Source organism: Rhincodon typus, chromosome 10, assembly GCF_021869965.1.
Source record: "Rhincodon typus isolate 14 chromosome 10, sRhiTyp1.1, whole genome shotgun sequence".
Taxonomy (NCBI): Eukaryota; Metazoa; Chordata; class Chondrichthyes; order Orectolobiformes; family Rhincodontidae; genus Rhincodon; species Rhincodon typus.
The window spans coordinates 45,343,847-45,362,179 of NC_063341.1; the positions used below are offsets into that span (position 1 = coordinate 45,343,847).

The window sequence follows — 18,333 nt, forward strand, 5'->3', positions numbered from 1 at the left end:
CAGTATATGTTGGTGATTTGGATATCCCAGTCAAGCTTCTTTCCTGGGATTTATAAATGACTGCCAACCCAGATATGTAAAGGCAAATTACATTTGACTGAATAAGGCCTTGGCAAAGTGATGGAAGAATCGTCATTAAGATTGATTTAGAGCTAGGGACAAAAGAAAAGCTGCATTTGTAGATAACACCAATTTAGGCTGAGGTTAAAAGAAATAGGAAACAAGTAAACTCATTAAGGGACCTCGATCATTGTGAAGAAGGACTAATTAGTGACAATTAAAATTGAATATAGTCAGATGCACGGTTATGAGATTAAAGTAATGAATGTAAACGAAGCAGCTATATGCTAAAAACCATGGATCCAGGAGTACTAATGGATATAGTTTATTAAAAGTATAATATGTGGAAACAGGAAGGTAAGTTTCCAGTTGCAATCTATAACTAAAGGACTAAATCACAAATCTCAGGAGGTGATACAGATTGCACACAAGGTACAGATACTACCAAGTAGTGTGCATTTCTACTATAACAGAATATTCAAAATGCAGAAGGCAAAAGTGTAATCAATCCTGATTCCTAACTTACAGTATTTAAGTCATCATGAGCGTTTGAAGTACCTGAGACTGTTCACCGAGAAAGAAGGCTTGGTAAAGATATTACTCATGATTCTTAAATTGAGATAAGTTGAACCTTGTTTAACATTGATATGTTTAATATTGTGACACTTTGAAGAGAATCAGATGTAAACTCAGGGTTGGAAGAGTAAAGGAGCACCAACAGTTAGATTACATTTTTGTGGATAGTGATGAGAAATGGACCTCCCTCAGAGACAGAGAATCTGGATTTCTCTAGGGAGAATTGGATAACTATTTGAGAGAGGGCCTTGAAAGTTAATTGCAAATCAGTGAGATGAACTGCTGGTTTTCTGGTCCTGTACATTCCTATAATGATTGAGTTATGGTGATGGTGATCGGAATACACCAATTTTTCTACATGAGTAAAGCCCACATTAACCACATTGCAGGAGATTTTATTCTGCTCATATACTTCATTTTAGATTTTACTTATTGTTGTAGTGTAAACAGTGCATCGGCAAGGTATATTCTAATTGCCCACAGGAAACAATATCTATTTTTTCATTGATAGGTGTAGTTAGAGGTAGATATTATACAGTGAATGGGAGAAGTTGAGAAGGAAAGTCCTTCATGGTAACCACATCACTCTGCATCACAAACCTGTCATCTAGCCAACGGAGCTAAATGACCCACCAGAGTTATTATAAAAGCAATTCATCAAAATCTGTCTGGATTGCCATTGTTCTTGCAATTATTGTAGACATCAACACTCCTGATCTTTAACCAAGTAATCCCACTTGCTATCTTACAGTTCTATCTTTTCTAACTTATACAAACATGGGTCATCTTTTGGTCTTAGTTTAGGTGTCCTGACAATCTCTAAAGCAGAGCATTTTAATTACTTCACTTTTATAATTTTAATCTTTACAGAACTAAATAATTCTCTGTAAAATATTAAGATGAATGGATACTCGCAACAACCCAATTAAAATTTGACTATAAAATGCATGTTTGATTGCTTGAGTATCTCAATTCTTGAGTTCAGATCTTTTTGTCTACATTTGGATCAAGGCTGTCCCAAGGGAAGGAGCTGCATCCAAATTGAGCAACTGTGAGCAGGTTATTCCTTTAAAAGTGCTGCTCCATAGTACTGTTGATAACACCTACCATCACTTTGCTGATGATCAAGCGTGGCAGAAATTGTCAAGGTTGTATTGGTCCTGCTTTTTGTGGATGGGGCAAACATGGGCAATTGTTCACATTGCTGAATTAATGTCAGTGTTGAAGCTGTGCTGGAAGAGCTTGGTTAGGGGCAGGTTCTGGAGCACATCTCTAGTATTATTTCCAGAATGTAACCAGAACCCAGTCATAGCCTTTACTATATCCAGTGCCTTCTGCCATTTTGACATCATGTTCAGTGAATTGAATTGTCTGAAGACTTGCATTTGTGATACTGGGAAAACCTCAGAACGAGTCTGAGATGAATCATCCACTTGCGATCTCTGGCTGAAGATTGTTTCAGTACTTCATCTTTTGCAGTAATGTGCTGGGCTCCTCATCATTGAGGGCGGGGATATTTGTGATGCCTTCTCCTTAGATCTAATCCATTGGTTGTAGGAACACTTAGCTCCATCTATGCATAGTGCTCAACTTTTTTGGCACGTTAGAAGTTGCAGGTTGACATCTCTTTTTTTTAAGATATGTTGCTCCTAGCATACTCTCCTGCACTTTAATCTGAACAAAATTCAGTCCCCAATTTGATGGTAATGGTAGAGTGAGGGATATGCCAAACTATGCGATTACAGCTTGTTGTTGAATAAAGTACTACTGGCCCACAGTGGCACATGGAGACACAGTTTTCATTTGTTAGATCTGTTTGAAATCTATCCCATTTAGCACAATGCCAGACAGCACAATGGGGGGTATATTTTAATGATGAAGACAGGACTTTGTCTCCGCAAAAACTGTTCAGAGGCTACACCTGCAACTTGTAGATTGGCGAGTAAGGAGTGAAATAGATGTTTCCCTCTTGTTAGTTCCCTCACCCCCTGCCACAAACCCAGTCTAACAGGTCATTTCAGTCATTGCTGTGGCCTTAATTCACATGTAGGTTTTCTGCCCTGAAGGTAATACGTCAACTAGATAGCTTTTTTTTAAACAGCAACGGTGCCACAGTCATTATTAATGTAACCAGCATTTAGCTTTAGATTTGTTAAGTGAATTTAATTATTGAAGTAGTTTTAATTTCCACTCACTTCTGTGGTGGAGTTTTTGCAAACATCCTAGAGTTTACAGATAACCAGTCCTTTTACTACCACCCCCCTCCTTCATAGCATCAACTGCAGGGCAAAGGGTAAATCAGGATCAGTCTGCACAATCTTAGATGATCACACATTTATTCAGGAAGGACGGTGAGGGATGAACAAGCACTAAGAGAATGAGAGAGAGTAAGCAAAAATGGAGAAATAGTAAAGAAAAAAATCTGAGGGTGCAAACCTATTACAGCCGGTCTTGACTATTCCAATACCTGACCCTACCCAAATCAGCCTTGCCTGAGATAAAAGCGATCTTTCCTCATTATGCCATTCCTCTTCTAATGAACCTGCAACCCATTCCCAGGAATGTGGTAATTTGGATGCCAACGGCACTTACTCAGGTCACAAGCATAGACGGAAATACTTCAGTTGAACAGCTTTTTTTTAAATTAAAGAAAATAACTTGCAATGATACATAATGTTCAAGAAGATGGTGTCTTGGCCAATTCCTGTTCAATTTGTTTACATAATGTGTTAAAACACATCACAGCTTGAGTGTGACATCATGACGAGGATGGCAGTTAACTCCTCCCCTCTCTCAAAGACACGGCCGAACACCATTTCAGGACAATGATATCCGGCTGGTGTACAAACTTTAACCAAGTGCATTCATACTGACGATACTGTTTGTTGTAAATTCACAAACGCCGAGATTTGGTTGATGTGACAGTATTTCATCTGGATTCAGAAGTCTGTTACCCATTTCCGATAACCACAACTCGGGTAATACAGCTTTGAAACCACCCCCGTTAAGATGTATATTTAAGATGGTAAAGCTTCTTTTAGCAAATACAGACGATTGCAATACACAAACCGTAAAATGTATCTCACTCACAGACCATCAATTTGTGATGAAATGTAACCTCCCTTTTATGGCAACCATTCCCATAGTGCTGTGCACTTTCTTGCCACGGAGCCATATTGAGTAGGGATTCTTTATAAACAGCTGCTGAATGGGAATCGGAGGGTTTTTTCTTCTGTCATTTTAAATGAGGCTGTCGGCGATTGATCAATGTAAGCAATCCGCCTCGAAGGAGCAGATCATTTTAGCAGGGCGAAAATCAGGTAATAACAGCTCAGTGTTAGGCAACACTGTCATGATAACTCTGCCGTAATAGCAATCGGCATTATTGGCAACAAAAGTCAAAAGACGTGATCGAAAGGCATTTCGCTGCTGAATGTTGATACATTTCGTTACAATGTTTCCATTGTGTTCTCGAAGATCCCGCATTGGTTATTTTGAGGCGAAACGTTCCATTTTCGAGTGTTTTGGATTTTGTTGTGGTGTGAAATTGACACAACTGCCTGGTAACCAGATTTGTTACTATCAGCCTAGCCGGGCCCCACCATGTAGTCGATTGCACTTTCTTGTGATTCTTTCCAGCAACTTTGATTAAAACCTCGCAACATGTTTGACTTGTAATCGTTTTATTCTCTCACAAGGTAGTCTCGTCTTCCGGGTCTGTTTTCGAATTTCGAAGTATGTGTTTACCATGTTTAAAATGAGTTGTATATATTTAATAATCGCAGTAGAACTCCTTTCTCGAGTGTGGAAACTTTTTTTTGAGGGGATTAGAGAGGCTAGACTAGGAGAAGTGTACGTATAAGTGTTGACCTGATTACGAAAGTCGTTTGCCAGAGTTTTGGTTTGTGGACTCTATGAAGTAAACATTCATGTTTTGTGCGAGAGTTTGGGTTTTTGAAATGTTTTGTTTTCTGGAGCGTGGACAAATAAAATAATTGCAGCGCAAATTTGGGACGATAACTGATCTTTTCATTTGTGGTCGGATTTCCAGTACAGTCAGGCTTTTTATTTGCTGCTGTCATGTTATATTGCACCAGTTTTTTTTAATTGGTCTGCGGATGTTTTATTAAAGTTTTTTTTGAAATATTAGCAAAGGGCACTTTAAGATTTCCTACATACCTTGTTAAGGTAACTATCCATTGTTATAATGGATGTTAATTAGTGAATTAAACTTCATTTGCGCCGGGAATTGTGTACACTTATGCAGGACTTTTAAATTTTAAACTTTCTATGAATATAAAGTGAACCTCCCATTATATAACAAAACAAAGAAAACCTCCCATTGGGGTTCTACACTGCTATGAACCCTACTATTTTGCACATTGAGTCAGAAGCAGTTGTAATTTTCATGTGAGTGTTGTTAGACTCTTTTAAAGTACAACTCTAATGTTGTTCCGGTATGGTCCTGTGTGCTTGTTTAGAATGGAAACTGCTGATGTAAACTTGTCACATTGTAGTTACATTCTCTCACCAGTTGTGGTGCTGAAGTGCTACTGCTAGCAGGAGGGTGTGAGCGCAGCATGGAATGTTTACAGTTTCTGTTGAAATAGTAGGTACAAGAATATAAATGGAAAGCGTAGACTAGATACGAGCATGCAGATGTTGTTCATTTTATGAGTAATATCCTCACTTTTACAGCTTGTACTATGATTATATTCAGTAAATTAAAATGAATTACATGAGATCCAGGAACATGAAACAAAGATGAGAATGGAGGAGGCAGAAATTGGACAGAAGGATTGCATAATTGGAAAGAAAGTGATTTGCTGTTGGATGAATTGTTCATTGAGACTGGAGCAAACAATACAGTTACTTAATAATGACACACTACCCCAATAAGCTATTGCTGTAAGTTTATTTGTCAAACAAATAACAGTGGAAATGATAAGAACTCGTCTCAAGGCCTCCCCCTGCCCACCTTGTGATGCTTGGTGAGTTTCTGCAGGCTTGATTATAGGACTGTTTCTGCTGACTGAATTCATTTGTGGTTCCAATAGAAATGATTGTTGAATTACTCTGGGCCACCACACTCTTTTTACAAATGAGGGGCAAGCATTTTGGGTTCATGTTCCTGATGGCTACATTGCTGACACTGCCCATGTCATTGTGTGAGTGGATTGAATGTTTGTTTTTTATGTTGACTAGTTTGTCATTATGCCTGGGTGCTAAAGTACTACATGAATAATTTCCACTTAAGTGATGTATTGAAGGACTCAATAGCTTCTGATAGGGGAGGAGAGGGAATTGTGGAAAAACATATCAGTAGTGATTCCTTATTCAAAAACATGAAAAGCTCTCTTCTAAGTGATTTTCTATCGATCTGCCTGAAAGCCTGCTCCCTGCAATGGTGTGACCAGGTCCCTTAGATTTTCCTTTTTCTCATGTGAAAATGACTTGCACCTCATGCTGATGCGAAATTGCATAGAGGGGCACCACTCTGCTGTCCTTGAGTTCAATTTTTATTAGATAGTTGCATGAACATCAACCAAACTCAACATCTTGGATTGAATGTAGAATTACTGTGTACGTGGACTTAAAGCTAAGCCTGAGAGGCAGGTTAGAAAGATGTTTCTTCCCAGCATAATGATATTGAATATACCCGGTTACTTATTGTTACATCTGTAAACTTATTCAGAAGGAGCTAAATAAGTATCTGCTTAGGAAAGAGATTGAAGGTTATACGACAGTGACATTTGGTGGCCCAAAATGCTTCATTTTGTAGACATTTGGAACGTAGTTGGTCAAAATTGTAGGGATGGATTTTAAGATTAAGTAGCATTGTGGTGTTCTAGATTACCATTTAAGAATTAGAGAGAAGTTTCACAGTACTTTATCATCTTGGAGGTTTATGATTATTCTGAATTGAATACATTGGTGCTTCGAAAAGTGTGGGTTGGGTGGGGAGTGGAGTGTGGCCTGAATTCCTCATTGTTAGCTTGTGTATAAATGTCAACTGTGAAAATATATAATTTTGAAGTGGAATGTTACTATTGTGGTCACACTGATTGTATTATGAATCCTGTATATACAATAGATCAGGACTGAGAAGCCAGTTACATTGAAGAGGATAGCTGTGCTTTTGCCCCTGCATAGTAAGTAACCAATTTGATGTGAAAATATTAGAGATTCATATGTAAGCAAAGGTTTTGCTGCACGTAAATTAGTTGGAGATAACTAGATTTAATATAATTTATTTTGGTTATTTTATGTATTGCTGTATGAAAACAACATCCCAAAATCACTTCCCTTTCAATATAAATCCCTGGACTTTACAGAATTAATCCAAATCATGCCACAGTGCACAAGGTTCTAAGGAAAGACATTAGGTAGACTAATAATTCTTTTGATACAAATTAATGCTAGTTTTGGAAACAGAACTGAGTTTGTATTTCTTTTGTGGTTAGATGTTATCAACTCCTGATTAGAGAGTGCCCATAAAGAATGCTTTCCACCATTTCCCCTGATATTTAAATTAATTACTTTATCAAAGCAGTCCAGGTCATTAGTTCTTGGAGTACAGTGTGTTGTTCCTCATCTGAATTAAATATACTTTTTGACCTTTTTTTTGAATTCGGCAATTTAAGTTTTCTGCAAGGTTATGTCCTACTTAAAGGAATGATTCACAATAGTGCCCTTTTACAATGTCAGATATATTCCTTAATAAGACTTAATTCCCCTGATTCATTATATCATTTTTTTTTATATATATCTAGCTTCCTGATTTGAACTGCCATTTCCTCAACGTTCACCTGCTGCAAGACAGATGATCGAGAGTGATGTCTCAGTGCCTGACACAGGTTATGTTGTGTTTTCTTTTAACTTCCTATTCTATAGTCAATATAAAGGGGTGAAACTTAGCAAAATTTAGAGTCTTAAAACGTAATAACAACTCTTATTGTGGTAATGGGGTAAATCCCGCACAAAGCAAATTAGGATTCTGTGAATAGAATAAATTCGTGCAAATAACCAGATCCAGTAGAAGAATAAGTCATTTTGTGATGTAGTAGAAATTGATTTTATAATGGTGGTTACTTTAAAATATAGTAAAAAAGAAGAAACAAAACAGAATAGTCCGAATGGTGAACTGTACTACTGCTTGGGAAACCTTTCACTATACAGGGAGTTTTAAATATATATTTTGGGAGCAGAAATAGTTAGAATTGAGTCTTAAATAGCTCATGTGATTATAGGCTAACCATAATTTGTATGTCCAACTTCAAGTGGCATCTGAACTTGTATCTCTTTCATAAACGATTTTTAGTAAATTTTTCTTTTCATAAAGTGGGCAGTGATAATTCTATGGTGTAGTGGACAGCAAAAAAGTTTACCTCTGAGTACAAGGGACCTTCATCAGATGGGCCGAAGGGCCGAGCAGTAGCAGATGGAGTTTAATTTAGATAAATGTGAGGTACTATGTTTTAGTAGGGAAAATCAGGGCAAGACTTGTATGCTTATTAGTAACATCCGGGGCAGTGTTGCTGAACGAAGAGACTTTGAAGTGCAGGTTCATAGTTTCCTTGAAAGTGGAGTCACAGGTAGACAGGGTAGTGGGTGTTTGATATGCTTGCCTTTATTGCTGAGCGCATTGAATATAACAGTTGGGAGGTTGTGTTGCAGCTGTACAGGACATTGGTCAGGCCACATCTGGAATACTGCATTTAATTCTGGTCTCCCTGCTATAAAAAAAGATGTTGTTAAACTTGAAAGGGTTCAGAGAAGATTTACAAGGATGTTGCCAGGGTTGAAGGGTTAGAGTCTGAATAGGTGGGGCTATTTTCTTTGGAGTGTCAGAGACTGAGAGGTGACCTCATAGAAGTTTATAAAATCATAAGGGGCATGGATAGGGTGAATAGTCAAGGTCTTTTCCCTGGGATTGGGGAGTCCAAAACGAGAGGGCATAGGTTTAAAGTAGGAGTGGAAAGATTTAAAAGGGATCTAAGGGGCAACTTTTTCATGCAGAGGGTGGTGCGTGTATGGAATGAGCTGCCTCAGGAAATGATGGAGGCTGGTACAATTACAACATATACCCATCCAGATGCCTTGTAAATGAATAGGAAGGGTTTAGAGGGATATGGGCCAAATGCTGGCAAATTGGACTAGATTAGTTTAGGATATCTGGTGGGGATGGACAAGTTTGACTGAGGTGTCTGTTTCCATGCTGTACATCTCTATCACACTCTGATGGATTGCTGTTCAAACTATTTTAGACTCCCAACTTAATGGGGACAGCTGTTGCACAAAGAAAAATGGTGAATAGAGAAAGGGGATGAGAGTTAATTCAAAATTTGGTATTAAGCGGTAATTTTTGCTATTTTAATAGTACATTATTTGTAAGAATATACACTTTAAAGTATTACATTTGGATATGGCACGTACCCAAGCAGTAGTAACCACAGACCAAGCATCCCAATGATTTTATGACTGAGTTTTTATACTCTGTGTAAAGAGGATATAAATGGAAAAACTGATGAGTGTAATTTTGGGCTGCAGTCTGTGAGAAAGATACTGAAGCAATAAAGTGTATGGAATGCAGATTCAATGTGGTCATGCTTGTTTGAGGAGACACAAACGCAAAGTGTCTTGAAAGATCAGGATTGTTTTAATTAAAACAGAAGAAATTACACATTAATTTGCTATGGCTGCTTAACTTTATGAAGGAATACATAGAAACTGACTTTCTAGTGATTTATGGGAGCTTGGATGAAGGAAACATGCATATAGCATTAGAGGCAAGAGATTTAAGACTGACTGTAGGAGAAATCTTTTAAGCACAAGGTGTTGACACTGTGGAATGTCGTAGTGAAGTTTGTGATTGAAGTAGAGACTTGTCTTGCTGCAGAACTTGGCGCGTGCACACACACAAAGTAGCTACCACTTTTGGCTGACTCTCAAAATGTGCCTGGAGAAACAACAAGCTGACCCTCAGGCCCAGGATACTGCTTTGAGGGTTGTGCTTTCAGCACCATATAAAGCTTTGACAATTTAGGCTATGAAGAAAGGAAGCTTAATAGTTCTCACCTTTGCCTGCAGTGAATTCAAAGCATCGTAGGAAAAGACATCACAAAATGTGACAGTCCCCTTCAAGGCAAATTTCCCAAACATGCCAGCACTCATCAAGCAGAGGTGATTTTGTTGCCTCAGGCACATTCACAGGTTGGAAAACATAATGGACTTTTTTTTTTTGTTGTTCATGGGACATGGGTATTGCTGGCTCGGCATTTTGTTGCCTGCCCCTATTACCCAGGAGACAGTTAAGAATTGACCACTGGAGTCTGGAGTCGCATGTAGGCCAGACCAGCTAATGATGGTAATAACTGAAGAACATTAATGAATCAGACGGATTTTTATGACAATCAACGATTGTTAAATGGTCACCGTTAGGCCAGCCTTTTATTCCAGAAATTTCTATTAAAATCAAATTTCACCATTTTTCATAGATAACAAGGTGTAGAGCTGGATGAACACAGCAGGCCAAGCAGCATCAGAGGAGCAGGAAAGCTGATGTTTCGGGGTCCAGACCCAAAACGTCAGCCTTCCTGCTCCTCTGATGCTGCTTGGCCTACTGTGTTCATCCAGCTCTACACCTCGTTATCTCAGATTCTCCAGCATCGGCAGTTCCCACTATCTTTCTTTCACCATTTTTCATGGTATGTTTGGAGTTGCCTAGAACATTAGACTGGGTCTCTGGATTACTCGACCAGTGACATTATCACTATACCACTTTCACTCCAAGGCTATTATTGATGTGGAGTTCCACTTTAAGGATACAATAAGCATGACATTAAGACTCTAAGCATTGATCTTTCACACATGAGAAACTGTAGTGAACAACATGTGGAAATGGCAATGTTGGCTGTGGGTTAAGATGTGCCAGTATGATGATCAGTGACTACAACTTGAATATGCCAAAAACAGCATCCCGCAATGATATCTGATAACCACTTCATTGTGACAAAACCTGCTTCTCCCAGATTAATCCCTTCAACCATCAGCGGAAGTACACCACATGAAACTATTTATCGTGTCCATTATTTAACATGGATGAGGATACTGCTGAGGATATGTCAACATTTAGAAATGGATGAGACGTGATTGGAAGAAAGAGGAACAGAGAGATACAGGAACTGCCAATTGTTACTAGTATGGTGGAGAACCACCAGCATGGATTGGTTGTGCCACGTAGTCTGTTTCCAAGTTATAATTTCTATGTAGCAGTTGGAAATGAACCGACACCAAGAGGTATCTATTTCTTTTAGTCATTCATGGGATCATTAGCTTTTCTAAATTTAGCCTGGTATCATTGGTTTAGTTTCAGTGACTTACTTTTGAAGCTATCGTGGTATTTTAAGGTGTCTGAAAATGGGTGAGACTTGTTTCTTTATACCAAAACCCAAGCCAGCAATTGATTTTTGCAAAGAATTGCTTCAACATAATTTTTTGTGTTTGTTAAAATTTGTAATAAAATGCAAACATTTGATATTGCAAGTTATGCACATCTCTTGTGTCTTCCACACTAAAGCTACCTCAGTTGGCTTTAAAACACACTCTTTTTGTCCAACCCTTTCATCATTGGCCTAAGTGCATATATTTTTTACATTAAAGACACAATACAGGTGCGAGTCATTGTTGTTACTTGTCCACTTCTCTGCAGCAATTTTATTGTTGATGTTCACTAAATACATTCCAAAGCATCTGTTTCTTGCAGATTGTTGGAAATTTTCTTCTAATATAGACTGGACCTTAAAGCCTGGAGCCCTAATTTAAAAGGAGGTGGCTGATTCTGCTTTGGCTCAATGATAGTATAGTGCTGAGTCTGAATGCTCTGGGCTCAAATCTCACTCAGGGACTTGAGCATCTAATCTAAGCTGTTCTTGGAAGTGCTGTCTTTCAGTTGAAATGCTAAATCAAAACCTGATCTGTATGGTCAAGCTGATGTAAGCAATCCAATGGCATTATTTAAAACATTTCTCCCACTTTCCTGGCGAATGTTTATTCCTTGGCCAACAGCACTGAAACCGAACATGTCCTGTGTCCAGGACCTTACCATCTGCAAACTAGCAAGTCATTCGTTGGTGGTGTCCTGAGCATGTAAAAGATGCTACATAAATGCATGTTTGTTCTTCCTTTGCATCTATACAGCAATTCCCTCAGAATAGGAAAGGGAAACTGTGTTTTCCGTTTGATGTTCAGACCCTGCTCCATTGGGAATACTGCTGAATAATAACAGTTGATTTAGATGAATAATGCTGCTGCCAACATTTGAGTTCTTGGACATTGATCTCATCTACTAAGTAGAACCATGATCATAGCTTAACTGTGCTTACAGGCATTGGGACTGACAGCTCCAGCATCTATTTTCATGATAAGGCCCCTTTAGAAGCCCAATGCAGCTGCCAATAACATCACAATCTCCTGAAATCAGAATTACTGATCTTCAGCAGGCTGATTTTATGAGTGAACCTAGTTTAAGATGAAGCTGCTTGTAGCTCCGATTATTGTTTTAACAAATGGCTCCCCACTGAAACAAATGAGCCCAAGAAAATCCAGTGAACAAGAAGAATATTTTCAGACATCAAGAATAGTAATTGATCTGCTTACCACTACACTCTAGCATGCGCAACATTACAAGATTTTCATAGGCTGTCAGTTTGCAACACAGAGACAGTATTTAATTTAATCTTTCATTTTCACATACAACCTCGGACTTTGCCACAGCATTTTGTGTCAATCCAAGAGGTCTGCAGAATTTTAGCAGTTGATCTTTCTTTTATACATTGCTCCATAACATAACTCCATTTTTACCATTCAAGACAATCTTCTGTTTATCTTCTGCAATTTGGACAATGAGCCGTTTCCAATATGATTGTTTGTTTGTGTTATTACATGAAAAATCCAATGCAGAACCATGATTGTGTTTCAAAGCCATTATGTGTTTATCCAAAAAATGAATATCTTCATTTAGCTTTAATGCATAAATGCGTCTTTTTTATTGCAGGAATGCAAATTAGGACAGGCTGCAAGGTGACTGGGACTTCATATCCTCTGACTGACAGTACATTCTGCTCTGCTGCTCCCAATCCCTTCCTCGACTTACATTGTCACAAATATGGACCAAGAATATGAGCGAAGGCTTCTTCGACAAACACATTTCCAAAATGTCTCTGAGAATATGCTTTCACCAGTAAGTGCAAATGGAGAATCAGCTTACTCAGAAGTTAGTTATGAGGGTGACTTTAACATTCCATGATAGAAATATTCATAGTTCACTGTTGGAGAGATGTACTTGTTGCTTCAAAGTTAATTTTATGTTTGAGAAAAGAGAATTATTGTAAATTGGTGATTTAGTTGAGTTTTTTTTAGAATTTTCCAAGGAATTATTAGATAGAAATATATTTTTCCACTGTGGGGGAGCCAATGACTAGTGTATGTAACCTTAAAATCAGAGATTGCCCATTCAGGCTAGAATTTGGGCAATACCTCCTCCTAAATAAAAAAAAACAGAAGAGGCTAGCTCCGCTAATAATTTAAAAACTGACATTGATAGATTTGTTTTGCTTACCGGGGGTATTACAAGATATAGAACCAAAGCAGCTGGATGAAATTTTGATATGGATCAGCCTGATCTTGTTGATTGCAGGAACTGGCTTGAGGGTCTCTAAGGGCTATTCCTGGTCCAACCTTAGCAGATCTATAGCAGTAGAAACAACAAAGTTGCCTAAATGTATTTAGTTTTGAGGCAGAAAATCAAACTTGGACCCATAAAATTGATTGCTTTCCTACAATTCATACATACGTGCTGTTGGTTGTTGTTTGAGTGAAAAAAGTGGGTTCAGATGTGTTCAAACACCCTGCTGATACCTGTTGTAAAATCTCACGTGAATATGTGCTGCTGGGACCAGATACCAGAGGGTCAGTAGTGTTCATGGAACTGCCCTCTAGCAGAGGGCAAATGACTTCAGAGGACCGGGAGTTAAAACTGTCAAGATTAGAGGGTTAAATCTATGGCTGAAAGGGTGTTGTTGGAAGCAGGGGTTTCACATCATGGATAATTGGGATCAATTCTGGTGAAAGAGGGAGCTTATCCACTGGGATGGGCTGATTTTAAGCTGACCCAGGACTTGTGTTCAGGTGAATCTAATATGTAGGCCAGTAGTTACGATTTTAATTGTTTTTAGGGGAATGGGATTGAGAGGTTTCAGTAAAGGGTAAATTCAAAAAGAATGAGAAGTATCAAGGCCGACAGAGTAGCGATGCAGGTTAAATCAAACAGTGGATCAGGAAGGGACAGTCAACTTAGTAGAGGTAACAGAGCGTTGCAGGTCGAACACCTCAAATCTAGATGCCCAAGAATTGGACTTCTCTGAAAGTTAGACAGTTCTATGCCTATCTTGCATAAAACCTTAACTTCGCCAAGCCAATTCAGAAACATTCAGGGAGTTGCTGAGTAGTGATCACTAAAGAGCCAGCTTAATTTTAAGTTCACTTTGAGACCTGTAGACATAAAAATGCAATTAGGACAAGGGTGATTAATTCACCCTGGGACATAGCAAGTTTTGTCTGCTTCTAGCCTGATATTTTTAAAACCAATTCAATAGATTGCAGAAACTCAAGTTTCGAAGATCGTTTGCAATGGTTGCACTTACTTTGCTTTTTCAGTATAAATTTGCAGCATTAACACTTGGAAACGCAACGCTCAGGTACTTACTTGCTCAGCTAAATTCCTTATTATTTTCAAGGTAGCAATTTTTTCTTAATTTGTTCATGGAATGTGTTGCTGGGGGTGCCATTATTGGCCATCCCTAAATTCCCTGGAGAAGGTGGTGTGAGCTGCCTCCTTGAACTGCTGTAGAGATACCCACAATGCTGTTAGGAAGGGAACTCCATTTTTTTCTGACAGTGAAGGAACGATGATACATTTCCAAGGATGACATGTGGCTTGGAGAGGAACTTGCAAGTTGTAGTGTTCTTATATTGCCCTAATCTTTCTCGGTGGTCATGATTGTGGGTCTGGAAAGTGCTATGTAAGGAGCCTTGGTGATTTGCTGCATTGCTTCTTGTAGAAGCTACACACTGCTGCAAATATGTGTTTGTGGATGTGGTGCCAATCAAACAGGCTGCTTTATCCTAGATGGTGTGGAGCTTCTTGAGTGTTGTTGGAGCTGTGCTCATCCAGGCGAGTGAAGAGTTTTCCATCACACTCCTGACTTGTGCCTTGTAGATGATGGACAGATTTTGCAGGGAGTCAGTAGGCACAATACCCAGCCTTTGGCCCTGCCCTTGTAGCTACAGTATTTATATGATGAGTCCAGTTGAGTTTCTGGTCTATGGTAACTCCCAGGATGTTGCTGCGGTATTTAATGATGGTAATGGCATTGAAACTCAAAGGGCAATGGTTAGCTTCTCGCCTGTTGGAGATGGTCATTGTCTGGAACTTGTGTTGCACAAATGTTACGTGCCACTTAGCAACACAAGCCTGGATGTTGTCCAGGTCTTGCTGTAAATGGATGTGGGATTGGTTGATATTTGAGTAGATATGAATGGTGCTGAACACGGTGCAATCATCAGCAAACTTTTTCTTCATGGATACGCTGAGGGACTCTTGCAGAGATATCCTGGAGCTGAGATGGCTGACCTTCAACAACCACAACTATCCTCCTTTGGCTGCAGTCAGACGGAGTATAATGTAGAGTTTGCCCCCTGATTCCCACTGACTGCAGTTTAGCTTGAGCCCCTTAATATCACCCTGGCATTTGATGTCAAGGGCAATCAGTCTCACCTGTTGAATTCAGCTGTTTTATCTAAATTTGGATGACTGTTGTAATGAGGTCAGGAACCAAGTGGCCCGGCAGGACCCAAATTGAGTGTCAGTGAGCTGGTTATTCCTTTGAAAATACCACTTTATGACATTGTTGATGATCCCTTCCATTACTTTGCTGAAGTGTTTTTTATTTGACCAACGTAGTACAGCAGCCAAGGCATCATGTACTTAACTTTTCCGACTCAAATTAAGGAAGTCCAGTTTCTTCCCTGAAAACTGACAAATCCTGAAATCTGACATAGCCTTGGTCCGTTGTTGACATTTTTGAGGCAACTCTAGCTGTAGCAACTAAGGTGACTTCAGAAAATGGAAAGATCAAAGCTATAGGCACTTTACCTCAATGCACAAAAATTTCTAGTAAAATAGATGAGATAATACCACAGATAAAATTGAGATTGATTTAGTATGTGATTGCAAGGTGACCAAGGTGGAAATGAAATATTCTAGAATATCTCAGTTTTGGAAGAAGTATACAAAAGGAAAAGGAGTTTGAAGGTAAGCCTGATAATAAAGAATGGGGTCATGACAATAGAGAAAAGAAATCTTAGCTTGGAAAATCAATTTGTAGAATCAGTCTGTGAGGAGCTTAAACAACACGAGCAGAACTCGGTAGAGACGGTAGTTAAAGCTTCTCAAATGGTAGTTGTTGTTTAGGACAGAATATAAATCAAGAAGTTAGAGGTGCATAGAACAAGGGTAATGTAGTTTAAAGTTTAATTTGTGTAAAGTTTAATTTGCTTATTCACTGCATAAACCAGATTTGCAATAATGTCATTGAGGACAAATTCATGGAAAATATATAAGTTAATTTTCTAAACCAGTACATTGGGGACCAACTAGGATCAGGTTATTTTAGATCTCGAACTGTGAAATCAGAAGATATTAATTAATGACATTTGAAGTAAGGGGGTTTCAAGGGGATAAGTGATCATAATACGTTAAATTTTCTATTGTGTTTGAAAGTGATTTAGTTAAATCACTAAGTAGGGTCTTAAATGTGAACTAAGCGAACTAGGCAAGGACAAGGGCCAAAGTAGATTGGAAAGTACTTTTTTAAAAGTATGCTGATAGATAAGCAATAACAAACATTAAAAAAGTAATAACTTTGAATAAATACATAGTCCCTTAAGAAATAAAATCTCATGGGGAAAAGTGTTCTAATCTTGGTTAATAAGAGAAGTTCAAGATTGTTTTAGATGAAAGGCAGGAGCTTATAATATTGTCAAAGAAAAACAAAATATGAGGATTGGGGGATTTTAGATTCAGAAAGGGATGTGAGAGATTGTTAAGGAGATTGAAGAAGGATGTTTAGGCTATTGAGGGAGTGCAATGAAAGTTTACTGGACTGATTCCTGGTATAGCAGGACCGATGTATGAAGAGACACTGGATCATTTAGGACTTTATTCACTGGACTTTAGAAGAATGAGAGAGGAATTTCGTAGATTTCTATGAAAGTCAAACAGGACAAGAAAGGTTAAATGAAGGAAGGATGTTCCTGATGACTGGGGAGTCCAGAGCCAGGGGTCACAGTCTAAGGATACAAGACAGGTCATGTAGGGCTGAGATAATGAAAAATTTTGTTGCCCAAGCCACAGAAAGTGGTTGAGGTCAAAACATTGAGAGTTTTCAACCAGGAGGTAGATACAGTTTTTAAGGCTAAAGGGATCAAAGAGTATAGGGAGAAAGTGGAAACGGTACTAAGTTGGATGATCAGTCATGATCATATTGAATAGTGGAGCAGGTTCGAATAACTGAATGAACTACTCCTGCTCCTATTTGCTATGTTTCTTTGTAATAGCAAGGTGAGATGAATGAGACTAAAGCCTATCCTTGCTGTCCTGCCTTCTTGTTTTAAAAGAGGACGATACAGAGATGGTGGATATATTTGATCTTCCAGAATTACTGAAATGGTAGAAGAGTCCCAGTGGATGGAAAAAGAAAAAAATATGAAATTAAGAGTCTAATGATGACCATGAATCTATTGTCAATTGTCAGGAAAAACTCATCTGATTCACTAATTCCTTAGGGAAGGAAACTGTTATTCTTACCTGATCTGGTCAACATGTGACTCCAGACCCACAATTAGGAATGGGCAATAAATGCTGGCCCACGTCCTATGAATGAATTAATAAAACAAAGCAAATGTTCACCTCACTGTTCAAGAAAAGAGGTAAGAGAGAAACCAGGTACTATGACCACTTAGAGAGATAGTAAGAACTGCCGATGCTGGAGTCCGAGATAACACAGTGTGGAGCTGGAGGAACACAGCAGGCCGGGCAGCATCAGAGGAGCAGGAAAGTTGACGTTTCGGGTCGGGACCCTTCTTAGGAGAAAGCTGCTAGAATCTATTGTTTGGGAAGCTATAGTAAGACACTTAGAAAATCATAACTTGATTTGAAGGCAGCATGAACAGAGAATTATCAAAACAAAATCTGTTTGACAGATCTGTTGAACTTTGAGATTTTAACTAATAGAGAATATAAGGCAGAACCAGTGGATGTCATGCATTTGGATTTTCAAAAAGCTTTTAGGGAGACATCACAAAATTATGACTCATTTTATTGCAGGTAAAATGTTAACATATTGAGCATTTGTTAATAGGCAGAAAACAGAATGCAAATAAATGGCCATTATATGGGTTGACAAGCTGTCACTCTTGCGGTCCTGCAGCTTGACTTTGGCAATTTATAATCACTATGAAGGGACTGAATGTAATGTATGTATTAATTGACAGGATGCAGAGCTGGGCAAAGAAGTGGCAGATGGAATTCAACCCAGAAAAGTGTGAAGTGATTCATTTTGGAAGGTCGAATTTGAA

At 38.6% G+C, this 18,333-nt stretch overlaps 1 protein-coding gene and 1 long non-coding RNA gene across 2 annotated transcripts in view; both read left to right on the forward strand.

Annotated features, from left to right (window-relative positions):
* ipo13b (importin 13b) overlaps nt 1-18,333 on the forward strand; it is a 206,707-nt gene that overhangs the window by 183,227 nt on the left and 5,147 nt on the right. The window lies entirely within an intron of this gene.
* On the forward strand, nt 3,709-12,871 carry LOC125484167. The gene is made up of 3 exons (XR_007263005.1): nt 3,709-3,956; nt 7,410-7,493; nt 12,692-12,871. It is a non-coding gene; the product is annotated as an uncharacterized LOC125484167 (long non-coding RNA).